Below are 13,176 nucleotides of genomic sequence, written 5' to 3'. Positions count from 1 at the left end.
TATTGTATTATTATTGATGTGTTTCTTTGATTTTGTTATTAATTGGTTGATATAGTTGGCTGCTCCCACGTTAGGGGCATAGATATTTAAAATGGTTAGATCTTCTTGTTGGACAGACCCTTTGAGTAGGATATAGTGTCCTTCCTCATCTCTTATTATAGTCTTTGGCTTAAAATCTAATTGATCTGATATAAGGATTGCCACCCCAGCTTTCTTCTGATGCCCATTAGCATGGTAAATTGTTTTCCACCCCCTCACTTTCAATCTGGAGGTGTCTTCGCGTCTAAAATGAGTTTCTTGTAGGCAACATACTGATGGGTTTTGTTTTTTTATCCGTTCTGATACCCTGTGTCTTTTGATTGGGGCATTTAGCCCATTAACATTCAGGGTAACTATTGAGAGATATGAATTTAGTGCCATTATTAGCCTGTAAGGTGACTGTTACTGTATATTGTCTCTGTACCTTTCTGATCTACTACTTTTAGGCTCTCTCTTTGCTTAGAGGACCCCTTTCAATATTTCCTGTAGAGCTGGTTTGGTGTTTGCAAATTCTTTCAGTTTTTGTTTGTCCTGGAAGCTTTTGATCTCTCCTTCTATTTTCAATGATAGCCTAGCTGGATAGAGTATTCTTGGCTGCATTTTTTTCTCCTTTAGTGCTCTGAATGTATCATGCCAGCTCTTTCTGGCCTGCCAGGTCTCTGTGGATAAGTCTGCTGCCAATCTAATATTTTTACCATTGTATGTTACAGACTTCTTTTCTCGGGCTGCTTTCAGGATTTTCTCTTTGTCACTAAGACTTGTAAATTTTACTATTAGGTGACGGGGTGTGGACCTATTCTTGTTGACTTTGAGGGGGGTTCTCTGCATCTCCTGGATTTTGATGCTTGTTCCCTTTGCCATATTAGGGAAATTCTCTCCAATGATTCTCTCCAATAGACCTTCTGCTCCCCTCTCTGTTTCTTCTTCTTCTGGAATCCCAATTATTCTAATGTTGTTTCGTCTTATGGTGTCACTTATCTCTCGAATTCTCCCCTCATGGTCCAGTAGCTGTTTGTCCCTCTTTTGCTTGGCTTCTTTATTCTCTGTCATTTGGTCTTCTATATCACTAATTCTTTCTTCTGCCTCATTGATCCTAGCAGTGAGAGCCTCCATTTTTGATTGCACCTCATTAATAGCTTTTTTGATTTCAACTTGGTTAGATTTTAGTTCTTTAATTTCTCCAGAAAGGGCTTTAATATCTCCAGAGAGGGTTTCTCTAATATCTTACATGCCTTTTTCGAGCCCGGCTAGAATGTTCAGAATCATCATTCTGAACTCTTGATCTGACATATTAACAATGTCTGTGTTGATTAGGTCCCTAGCCTTCGGTACTGTCTCTTGTTCTTTTGTTTGTGGTGATTTTTTCCGCCTTGTCATTTGTCCAGATAAGAGGATATGAAGGAGCAAATAAATTAAAAGGGTGGCAAAGACCCCTGAAAAATGCGCTGTAACCAAATCAGAAGAGACCCCTAATTGTGGGGGGGAGAAAGGGGATAAAAACAGGTTCTGAAAAAAAAAAGAAAAAAAAAGAAAAAAATTTAAAATATAAAACAAATAAAAAAATATAAAAAAGAAAGAAAAAATATATATATTTAGATGAACTAGTCAAAAAACGTTAAAAAAGAAAAGGGTAAAAGTTTTTTAAAAAAATTTAGCAGAAGAAGAAAAAAGAAAAAAGAAAAAAAATTGAAAAAAGAAAAAAAAAATTGAAGTAGCCGCAAGACTAAAGAATCATGGGGAGAAAGCCATGAGTTCCGTGCTTTGCTTTCTCCTCCTCTGGAATTGGTCTTCTGTCTTAGGAATGAACCTGCTTTCTCCTTGATAGATGAACTTCGTCCTGGCTGGATATTTTGTTGATCTTCTGGGGGAGGGGCCTGTTGTAGTGACTCTCAAGTGTCTTTGCCCAAGGCGGGATTGCACCGCCCTTACCGGCGGCCGGACTAAGTAATCGGCTCGGATTCGCTTTTGGGAGCTTCTGTTCCCTGAACGCTTTCCGTAGAGTTCCGGAGGATGGGAATGAAAATGGCAGCCTCCTAGTCTCCGGCCCGGAGGAGCCGAGAGCCTGGGGCCCCACTCCTCAGTGCGCCCCCAGAGGACAGCACCCAATCACTCCCGTATCCCCAGCCTCCAGCCGCGCTCCGAGCTCACCCAGCCCGCGACCAGTTCAAGGTAACCCCGAGCTGAGAGTTCAGTCCTCGGCTCTGTCTCTGCAGCCGGCTTCTCCGTTCTAATACCTGCGAGCTCTCCGACACTCCGACACCCCCGATCCTTCTGTGACCCTGCGGGGCCTGGGGCCACGCTGACCCCGCGTGGGCTTCACCCTGGTTTAGCCTCTGGAGCAATGTCCCTCAGTGGAACAGACTTTTAAAAGTCCTGATTTTGTGCTCAGTTGCTCCGCCGCTTGCCGGGAGCCGGCCCCTCCCCCCGCGGTCTATCTTCCCGTCGTTTTAGATTCACTTCTCTGCCAGTCCTGCCTTTCAGAAAGTGGTTGATTTTCTGTTTCTAGAGTTACTGTTCTTCTTCTCTTCGCTCTCCCGTTGGATTTGTAGGTGTTTGCAATGTTTAGATAAGCTATCGAGCTGATCTCCTGCTACCTGATGTAGTCTCAGGCTGCTACTTCTCCGCCATCTTGACTCCTCCCTGTTGGTATCATTCTTGACCAGGCTTTCTGTACGTGGCTGCCCCTAGACCCGGGAGGTTTACAACAGCTAGCTGAGCCATTGCTAGGGTGAGACAGCTTCTCTGTCCTCATGCTTCCACAAAAACTCTCATCAGTCCCTCCCATTGGCCAGCTGGGTCCTAAACCAATCTCCATAGCCAAGAGTGGTGGTGTTCTTGACCAAACATGGATCCTTGTTTCCTTAGGAACAAGTGCTTTCAGGCACTGTTGTTAGAATGCAAAATGGTACAGTCCCCAGGGAGGTCAATTACGTATGCATTTACCCATTGATCCAGAAATTCCACGAGTGGGAAGCTGATCCACCCATACAGTGGCAAGCAAATGGAATATGTATGCATAGGGCTATTCATCATGGAGCTACTTACAATAACAAAAGATGAAAAATCATCAGATATCCATGAACAGAGACTGATTTAATGAACTAAGGCACCTCCATACTTGGGGCTTCTGGAAGAAATGAAGAATATTAGGATGGTTAATTTTATGTGTTAATTTTATGTGTCAAATTGAGTGGGTTCTGGGGTGCCCTGATATTTTGGTCAAACAGTGTTCTTGTCTGTTATGTGTCTGTGGAGGGTATTTCTGAATGAGATTATCATTTAAGCTGGTGAACAGTGAAGCAGATTGTCCTCTCCAGTGTGGGTGGGTCACATCCAATCAACTGAAGGCCAGAATAGAACAAAAAACTGTCCTTGTCCTGACTTAGAATTACTCCTGCCCTGTGGCCTTTCTACTAGAACGTTACTATTTCCCCTGCCTTTGAAATGGAATGTTTGACATTGAGTGTAAGTAATATTGGGGCTTTGTGTTTGCTGAGCCCCCTAATATTGGTCACACAGATACTTTCAAGACTATTTCCTGAAATAAATGAATGTGTTTATCAATTAACCTGTGTGTGAATGTCGATAGTGCTGAGGCTGCTGAAACCTAAGAAGCTATTCAGGCTGGTATCCATCTATACAATAGATTGAAAGTGTGGCTGGTGATAGGCAGGAGAGGGGACAAAAGCCCAAACGGTGGTCCAACACAGCCTTGTGAGATGGTGAAAATATGAAAGGCAGAATAATATGCAGGTCTGGAAACATTGAGTCAGAGTCTGGGAGAGACTCTGTGAATTGGAAGCAGGGATTTGTCACAGCCCTTGTTCACTTTGTGAACACAGTAGGTTAGAAGCCACATTGTGCAAGTTTTGACACAATATCTTCTGAGAAATTAGGGCATTGTAGACTCTTTTACTGTTAAGTTTGCTTGCATTCAACTTCAATTCCTTCAGAGACTCTCAAATTATGAGGCTGCAGGGATTTCTCTAATGTTCTGCAGTCATCCATCATCCCATGTAACAAAGAGTTTCCTGATAAATCACTAAAAATATCTGCTGCTTCATGAAAAGCATCTTTCTGTTTGGTGATGCATGCTGGAGATGGAGTACTGGCTTCTGATGGGCATTCCATCCTAGTGGTCCACAGCAAATCCATGAAAGGTACAGCCAATGCACTACTGGCACAGTACCCTTACATGCAGAAATTAAGCCCCTTTGGTACCTCCCCAAAGTGGCTTTAGATGATTCTGCTCTGTAGGAGAACAGGTCGACTTATTACTGGTATTGTTTCAGTGCTTTGCAATTTGTGATTACCCATCAGGTCCTTGAACATGGCAGATGTTGCTTACTTGTTGTGGACTTAAAATAGGTCAATGGGAACCTAGCTGGCCAGACTAGACCCAGCCTCCAGGGCCAGCAACTCCTTTGCAGCAAAGCTTTGAGGGAGAACCCTCAGAGTCAAAGCCCTGATTAAGGAGGAAAGAAGCTCATGTACCTCTCACCAGATGATTCTTAGCCCAGAAAAGGTTCCATTCGTCGTCCCTTGGATGGGACAATACGGAAGCACATCCCCAGTGGCACAGTGCCCCAGTTTCCCACAGTGGTTGCCTCTTCATTAACACAGACACTGTATTGGCTGCCCCTCTACCTTCTTTTCCATCTCCACTTCTCTACTTCCTGGAATAAGCTACTTAGACTCAAATGTTTTTCTCAGAAACATTTTCTTGAGAATCCAAACAAGACAGTCCTAGAGGTCTACAAACCCTCTGAGCCCAGCAGTTCATAAGAGGGATCCCACAGCCTGCTGGAAGCCATGTTAGTATGATAATGCAGTGAACTGAAAGCATAGGGACAGAAACAGCAGGTTAACGGTAATATGGTGGCTGAATTCAGGTGAACCCCTTGCAAATAGAGAGACTGAGACTCCATATGACTGCAGGCATGTAAGAGAGCCCACCTGAGATCAGTGGAGCTTACCTCCTAACTGTGGAACTGTAGACTTCTGAGCAATAACAAAGGGTGTTTATTTGGACTGTAAGATTTGGGGTCATTTGTTATGCAGCTATCGTAACTGCTACAGGATGCTTGTTTTTTGTTGTTGTTGGTGTTGTTGTTGTTTTTTCAACTGAGCTATAACTGACAACATTGCTTGTATTAAAAATATAGTGTAATAATCTGATATATGAGGAAAAAATAGTTCCTATGTGTTACCAAGCAAGGAAGAAAATTGTGGAAATGTGGCACCATTGCTTCAAATGAGGTGGAGTGTGGGCAGTTGAGGCCATAACTGACCTGCAGTATTTAAATGGAGATGACCTGATGTTTCCATGTCACTGTGATGAGAGAGAATTGGAGGGAGGTCTGGCAGCAGAAGGAGCTACTAAAGGACCAGAAACTCTAGAACGAATTACACCAGAGTGGAAGTACCATCTACCTTCCAAGCTATAACTTCTTCATTCTCAAAAATCGTCCATGAGACATAAAGTGGGAGAAGATGTTTACAAAACATATATCTGAAGAAGACTTGTATCTAGAATATATAAACAATTCTTAGAACTCTATATTAAGACAATCCTTTTTTCTTAAGGGTAAAAGACCTGAACAGATCTTCCCCCAAAGAAGGATTTACAATGTCAAATATATGCATGAAAAGATGTGCCACATCATTAGTCATTAAGGAAAGGCAAACGAAAATCAGATTGAGACACGACTACAAAATCTACAAGTACAATTAACATTAAAATGTCTGACCATACCAAGTTTTGGCAAGGACGTGAAGCAACTGCAATTGTCCCAGTCTGCTGATAGACATGTAAAATGGTACAACCACTTGGGAAAATAATTTGGCAGTTTCTTAAAAAGGTATGTTTCCCATTCTGTGTAGGTTTCCTATTTTCAGAGAAATGAAGATACATGTCCATACAAAGATGTGGACATGACAATTCACAGCAGCTTAATCTAGAAAAGCAAACTTGACAAAACTGAAGTGTTCATCAAAAGGTGAATGGATGAACAAATTTTAGTGTATCCATATGGTGGAATATTACTCAGCAACAAAAAGCAACAAACTATTGATGCACACAATAAAGTTGAATCTGAAAATTATTATGGTGAGTAAAAAAGCCATACTGTACATAGTATACATCCTGTTTCCATGTGCATAAAATTCAGGGGATGCAAAGTTAAAGTGACAGGAAGCAGTGGAAACAAAGGCAAAAATGAACTATTGGGACTTCATGATGATAAAAAGCTTTTGCACAGCAAAGGAAACTATCAACCAAACCAAAAGACAACTGACAGAATGGGAGAAGATATTTGCAAATGTCTTATCAGATAAAGGGCTAGTACATCAAATCTATAAAGAACTTACCAAACTCAACACCCCAAAAAAGAAATAATCCAATCAAGAAGTGGGCAGAACATAGGAATAGACATTTCTCCAAAGAATACAAGCAAATGGCCAACAGACACATGAAAGAATGCTCAATATCACTTGGCATCAGGGAAATACCAATCAAAACCATAATGAGATACCACCTCACAGTGGTCAGAATGGCTAGAATTAACAAGTCAGGAAATGACAGATGTTGGTGAGGGTGAGAAGAAAGGGGAACCCTCTGGCCCTTTGGTGAGAATGCAAACTAGTAGAGCACTCTGGAGAACAATTCAGAGGTTCCTCAAAAAGTTAAAAATAGAACTACCCTATGACCCAGCAATTGCACTACTAGGTATTTACCCCAAAGACACAAATGTAGTGATCCAAAGGGACCCATGCACCCCACTGTTTCTAGCAACAATGTCCACAATAGCCAAACTATGGAAAGAGTCCAGGTGTCCATTGACAGATGAATGCATAAAGAAGATGTGGTATATACATGGAATGGTATAAATGTGGTATATATAAGGGAATACTACTTAGCCATCAAGAAATATGAAATCTTTCCATTTGCAATTATGTGCATGGAACTGGAAGGTATTATGCTAAGCAAAATAAGTTAATCAGAGAAAAACAATTATCATATGATCTCACTCAGCTTAGGAATTTATAAAACAAAACAGGATCATAGGGGAAGAGAGGAAGAAGGAAAGAAGATGAAAGAGAGGGAGACAAACCATAAGAGACTCTTAATCATAGGAAACAAACTGAGGGTTGCTTGAGGGGAAGTAGGTGGGAGTATAGGGTAACTGGGTGATCGACATTAAGGAGGGCACATGATGTAATGAGCACTGGGTATTATATGAGACTGAGGAATCCGTGGCCCCTAACTCTGAAACTAATAATACTTTGCATGCTAATGAATGGAATTTAAATAAAAAATAAAGAGCACACTTGCACAAAAATAAATAAACAAATCAAGCAAGTAATCAAGCAACAAGTGATTACCTGGTGACAGGATGGTTGAGGGAAGGAAGGATTATAAGGGCATCAGGGAACTTTTGAGGATGATGTTTGTGTGTCAAAACTCATCAAGTGGTGTTTGTTTAAAAAAACTTTCTCCTAAAGATGATAAGGGGGTGTGGTATTTGGCACATTTGGTACTCTTATTCTGGAAAATTCTAATCCCCTACTTGGCATTCACAGAGAGGTAATTCATCAAGGCTTCCAAATTCTGTTTAAAAATCTATCTATCTATCTATCTATCTATAGATAGAGATATAGGTATATATACCTATATATAGGTATATATATATATATACCTATACACACACACACATATATATATACAGATTTTATTTTAGATTTTATTTATTTATTTGAGAGAGAGAGACAGAGTGAGAGAGCAAGAGAGGGGAGGTCAGAGGGAGAAACAGACTCCCCATGTAGCTGGGAGTCTGATGTGGGACTCGATCCCAGGACTCTGGGATCATGACCGGAACCGAAGGCAGTCGCTTAACCAACTGAGCCTCCCAGGCACCCCTATAGGTAGATATACTTTAAAGAGAGCATGAGCAGGGAGGAGAGACAGAGGAAGAAGGAGAAGCAGACTCTTTGTTGAGCAGGGAGCCTGACATGGGACTTGATCCCAGGTTTCTGGTATCATGATCTGAGCTGAAGGCAGAGGCTCAACTGACTGGGCCACCCAGGTGCCCCCAAATTATCTTTTGTAAAAAAAACGGAATGAGGTATACATTTTGAAGTGCATTCTGTTGTAGGCCTGCTAACTTTGGAACTGGAAGTCATCCTCTGTACCCAGCAGACGTGGAAAATGAAAGGCAATGTGACTGGTCTAAGGTCACTTCTCAGGTCATGGCCACCCAATGGTTTTTCCCTCCCAGATTCCACCTGTGGATTGGTGCTCAGTTCACTGGAACATCTGGCTTCCTAAGCCCTTCATAAATGTCCATTATTTTTTTGGTGTGTGTTTTCTTTCTGAGGGCTTGATTGAGACCATTTTCTCTAATTTGGAGTTTTTAAGGACACTCTCAGGAACCAGTCTCAGTTTTCAGTGCAATGGTATTCCTCCTTCCATTGTATTGCCAGGTCACAGCTCTTTTTCCTCCTGAGCCCCTTTGTTCCTTGGTGCCTTTATCCCAAATCTATACCCAGCCAGCCTCACCCCTCCAGAGTCCTCAGGGGACAAGTATCAGACCCTGTCTTTCTGCTACATCCTTAGGCTGTACTGATGCCTGACTATAATCTCCCTGTTCATAAAGGACCCAGAGGATTCAGGTTAAAACTTGTGTGAGCACTTGTAAAATCCTTTGGGAAATCAGTGTAGTTTGTAGCAGTGCCTCATGCCATTCCCCTCACAAGCTCCCCCAGCCCATTCATGTGGATTTCCAAGTAACCCTGTGCACCACACACAGGGTGGCCGCCAGCGCCTGCCTCTGCCCACATGTCAGGGCTGACTCAGGAACTCAGGCTCCCACCTTACCCATTTTCAGCTTTAGCCACCCCTCTTAAAAGGAGTTTGTGTTCTACACACATCACAGAGATCCACGAGGGCACAAGAAAGGGAAGACACCAGCATAATGAAACCCATTCACTATTGATGCCTTCCATCCTGACTCAACCTACTGAGGAAGAGAACACAAGGAGATCCCTGCAGGGGTGGACAAAGCCCTGTCCTGGCTGTTCATTTTCCTGGCATTCAAAATGCCTCTTTGTTTATGTCAAACTGGTGCTGATAAATCACTGTGCTGAAATCACTTGTGCTGATTCACTTGTGCTGAAAGCAGTGAACATTTTTGGATTGGACTGCTGACACGTTTCTCCATGTGGTCCATGAACAAGTAGCTTTGGCATACAGAAAACCAAGGAATACAGATGTTGTGAAAAGAAGGGCCATATGTACCCTGAGGTTCATGGTAGCAATATCCACAATAGCCAAACTGTGGGAACAGTCAAGACACTCTTCAACAGAGGATGGATAAAGAAGCTTTGGTCCATATATACAATGGAATATTACTCAGCCATCAGAAAGGATGAATATACAACTTTTGCATCAACATGGATGGGACTGGAGGAAATGGTGCTGAGTGAAAGAAGTCAAGCAGAGAAAGAAATTAGCATATGGTTTCACTCGTGGAACCTAAGGATTAACACGGAGGACATTGGAAGAAGGAAAGGAACAGTGAATTGGGGTAAATCTGAATGGGAGATGAACCAAGAGAGACTGTGGACTCTCAGAAACAAGCTGAGGATTTTGGAGTGGAGTTGTGTGTGCCTTGTGGGGATTATTAAGGAGGGCACATATTGCATGGAGCACTTGTTGTTGTACATAAACAATCTTGAAACACTGCATCAAAAACTAATGTTACATTTAATGGTGACTGTCATAACACAATAATGAAAAAAAATCAATCAATATGTTCAAGAAATCTGTGCACCCACCTCCACGCTCAAAGACTATTATTTCTTCTTCTTCTTCTTCTTCTTCTTCTTCTTCTTCTTCTTCTTCTTCTTCTTCTTCTTCTTCTTCTTCTTCAAGCATTAATTACAACAGACAAGACACTGTAAACAACCATGCCCATTAGTGATGACTGGGTAAAGAAGAGTTTAAATCTATATTAGGATATTATTCATTCATAAGGAAAGGAAATCATGGCAAATGTGATGACACCTGGACTTTTAAGCCACATGAAATAAATGAGAGAGAGGAAGGCCAATACTAAGGTATGCAGGGATAGAGATATAGAAAGATACTACAAGATGTATTTTTCCCTTCTACATGGAATCTGAAACCAAGAAGAGAAAAGGAGAAAAATGAACTCAGCAAAAGCCTTCAGATTGAAGGAACCATAAGCATAGTGCGGGGGGTGGGGCAGGGATTGAGGGAATCATGGAGAGCTACAAACTTCCAGTTGTAAGAGAAAGATATAAGAAGGATGTCATGTACAAACTTATAACTATAGTTCATACTGCTCTATGGCGTATTTGAGAGGTGTTAAGAGAGCCAATTTTGAGAGTTCTCATGACCCAAAGAAGAACCTTTCCTTTCTTTGCTCTTTCCTTTCTCTTTGTATCTCTAAGAGATGATGGTGGTCAACTCAACTTATTCTGGTCATCATTTTAGAGCCTAGGAAAATGAAATCATTACATTGTGTAGCTGAGACGTGCAGAGTGCTCAGTCAATTCTTTCAATAAAACTGGGTCCAAAGATATTTTACCATTCATAATGAGCCTCAGGAAAGTTGACGTGGCAAAGGAATGACAAGTAAACCAAACTGAAAACAGCAGAACCTAAAGTCGGTAGATTATGATAGGCATAGTAACATCCATGCCACGTGCATCAACACTGGGTTCTGAGTTGAAAAATCAGTGAATGAAATTCCAGTAATGAAGTAGAATGTTCAATTTGGGTTTTGTTTCAAAACATGACCAAGGAATAAAATGTCTCAAGACATTAACTCTGAAAATTACCTTCTCGCATAAAGTTGTCCTGTTTTAGGCAATTCTGATTTTAAACCTTGAAGTAGGCACAGAAGGACAACATTTTGTTTGCTCCAAGTTGTCTCAAGGAAAATGGCTGAAATCAAATGGCTGAGATAGGACCTACCTGGAAGGTTATAAATGGCCAGATGAAATGGTCCTGTGTTCATTTCTCCATCTTAGCAAATTACACTTTCCAGTGTAATTTATTGTTAGGTCATGAAGTCCATGAAGTTCAAGGAGTACATTCTAAATGTCTTAAAAGCATTAATGTCTTTGTCCAACCTCCCTGGAACCTACCTTCCCATCTCATTGCATCTTGTCAATCCAAACCTCTTTAGCATGAGTCAGACTTCCCATGAGCACCCCCTTCCAGCCCTTGGCAAACACCATTCTAATTTCTGTCCTTCGGAACAGAAAGGACCTACTTTAGGTAGGTCCTAAGAGTGGAGTCAAAGTTGGTATCTTCATTCATACTCCTCTCACTTAGCATATTATCTTCAAGGTTCACCCATGGGGTGGAGCATGTCAATGTTTCGTCCTCTTTCCAGAATGAATACTATCCCAATATCTGCATATACAACATCTGTTCCTCCCTGGACAGATACATGGATTGCATTCATGGATTAGCTTTTAGGAACAATGTTGTCATGAAAAGGTGTGCTCAGATAAGTCATCAAGACCATACTCTTCATTAATTTGGGTATCTACCACAGAAAGGCAAGTACTGAAACACATGGTAGTTCTAAAGTTGATTTTTAAAAAGCATTTTATTTATTCATTTGTCAGTGTGAGAAAGCAGCATGCAGAAGCAGGAGAAGTGGCAGGCAGAGCAGGCAGGAAAGAAGCAGACTCCTGGCTGAGCAAGAAGCCCAATGCGGGACTCCATCCCAGGATCCTGGGACCATGACCTGATCCAAAGGCAGACACTCAACAGACTGAGCCACCCAGGTGTCCTGCTGAAGTTGATTTTTGTGAAGAACAGCCATACTGATTTCACAACCATGCCATTAAACATTTCTACCACACCCAGTCACCAAGGTTCCTACTTCTCTATGTCTTTGCCAACACTTACCTTTCCCTTTCTCCTGAGACTTTGTTTTTGTTTTGTTTTGCTTGGTTTCGTTTTAATTCTTCTGTGGGTAGTCAACCTCATGGATGCATAATGGTATCTCATTGCTTGTTATAAATAGGATTTCCCAAAAAATTAGTGATGGGAACTATCCTTTCCAATTTCCTTCCATGCGTCTTAGCTTTGAGGTGATGTCTCTTCCCCATTTGTACACCCACACATCACATTTGATTTGTTTCTCTGTTGTTGCTGTTGTTGTCATTGTCGTTGAGTTTCTGGGATCTCTAGATAGTGTGGCTATTGAGAACCTGTCAGATACATGGTTTGCAAACATGCTCTTCCGACTTTTGGACTATGCTTTCCCTTGGTTGATAATGTCGTTCAAGTTACAAAGATTTTAAGTATTCTGAATGTCCAGTGTGTGAGTTTCTTTTTCTTTTCCATTCTGTGCCTTGCATGTCATATCCATGAAATCATTCTGTTTTGTGAAGCTGATGAAGATGAATGCTGTGGAGCTCCAAATGCAGAGATGAAACAGGATCATTGGTGGAGGCAGGCAGCAGCATGAACTGGAGAAGCACAGGCCAGAAGCTGGGGTCCTGACCAGATGCGATGGCGTGATGATAGGAATAGGCACGGTGGATGAGCAGGAGCTGTGTACTGGAAATAGTACCCTGCCCATTTTGGACACCACCTGTGTGGTGATGGGAACAGTGAGATGTATGACTGGACATGTCCCCAATCTCAGGCCTTCTTCAAAGGGAGCCTTTTATTGCACTCTGCTCCAGTCCTGTTTGAAAGGTTTCTTAATCCGATGAGGGACATAGACTTCTTCCACGACAGAGGGTGATGATAGTGGTGTGGTAACACCTGTCTCCGAGGAACTTCTCATCCCTCTATTATGGTGAGCCACTGTCTGGAGTCAGTCACCAAGAAGTTTCAAATGACTCAAGGACACTGGGAGCAACCTCCAAGAGGGACCAGCCTGTCATTGCCATGCTGAGCTGAATTTAGGTAAGACCTTTGTACCCTTGTGTGTTCCCAGTTCATGATCACTTAGTTCTGCAGGTTCTTCTATGGGAGAAAGGGGAGGGCCGTGTCTGAAGGTGAGCTGGAGAGCTCTTGCACCTCCCGGACTGAGATGGAGACACTGCCCCTACCAGTCCCACAGGTGAACAAAGGGATGGACGTCA

At 42.1% G+C, this 13,176-nt stretch overlaps 1 protein-coding gene across 2 annotated transcripts in view; it reads left to right on the top strand.

The window, feature by feature from the left end:
- The window catches only part of LOC123927168 (ral guanine nucleotide dissociation stimulator-like), a 49,049-nt gene that overhangs the window by 20,531 nt on the left and 15,342 nt on the right, over nt 1-13,176 (top strand). For both annotated transcript variants that reach the window (XR_006815358.1, XR_006815357.1), the window contains exon 2: nt 12,475-12,997. The gene's annotated coding sequence lies outside the window, so the exon portion shown is untranslated. The remainder of the gene's footprint in view (nt 1-12,474; nt 12,998-13,176) is intronic.

The sequence above is a fragment of the Meles meles genome, chromosome 16 (genome assembly GCF_922984935.1).
Source record: "Meles meles chromosome 16, mMelMel3.1 paternal haplotype, whole genome shotgun sequence".
NCBI classification, from domain to species: domain Eukaryota; kingdom Metazoa; phylum Chordata; class Mammalia; order Carnivora; family Mustelidae; genus Meles; species Meles meles.
The sequence above is the reverse complement of the archived record's forward strand: the minus strand, read 5'-3'. Positions and strand labels throughout refer to the sequence as shown.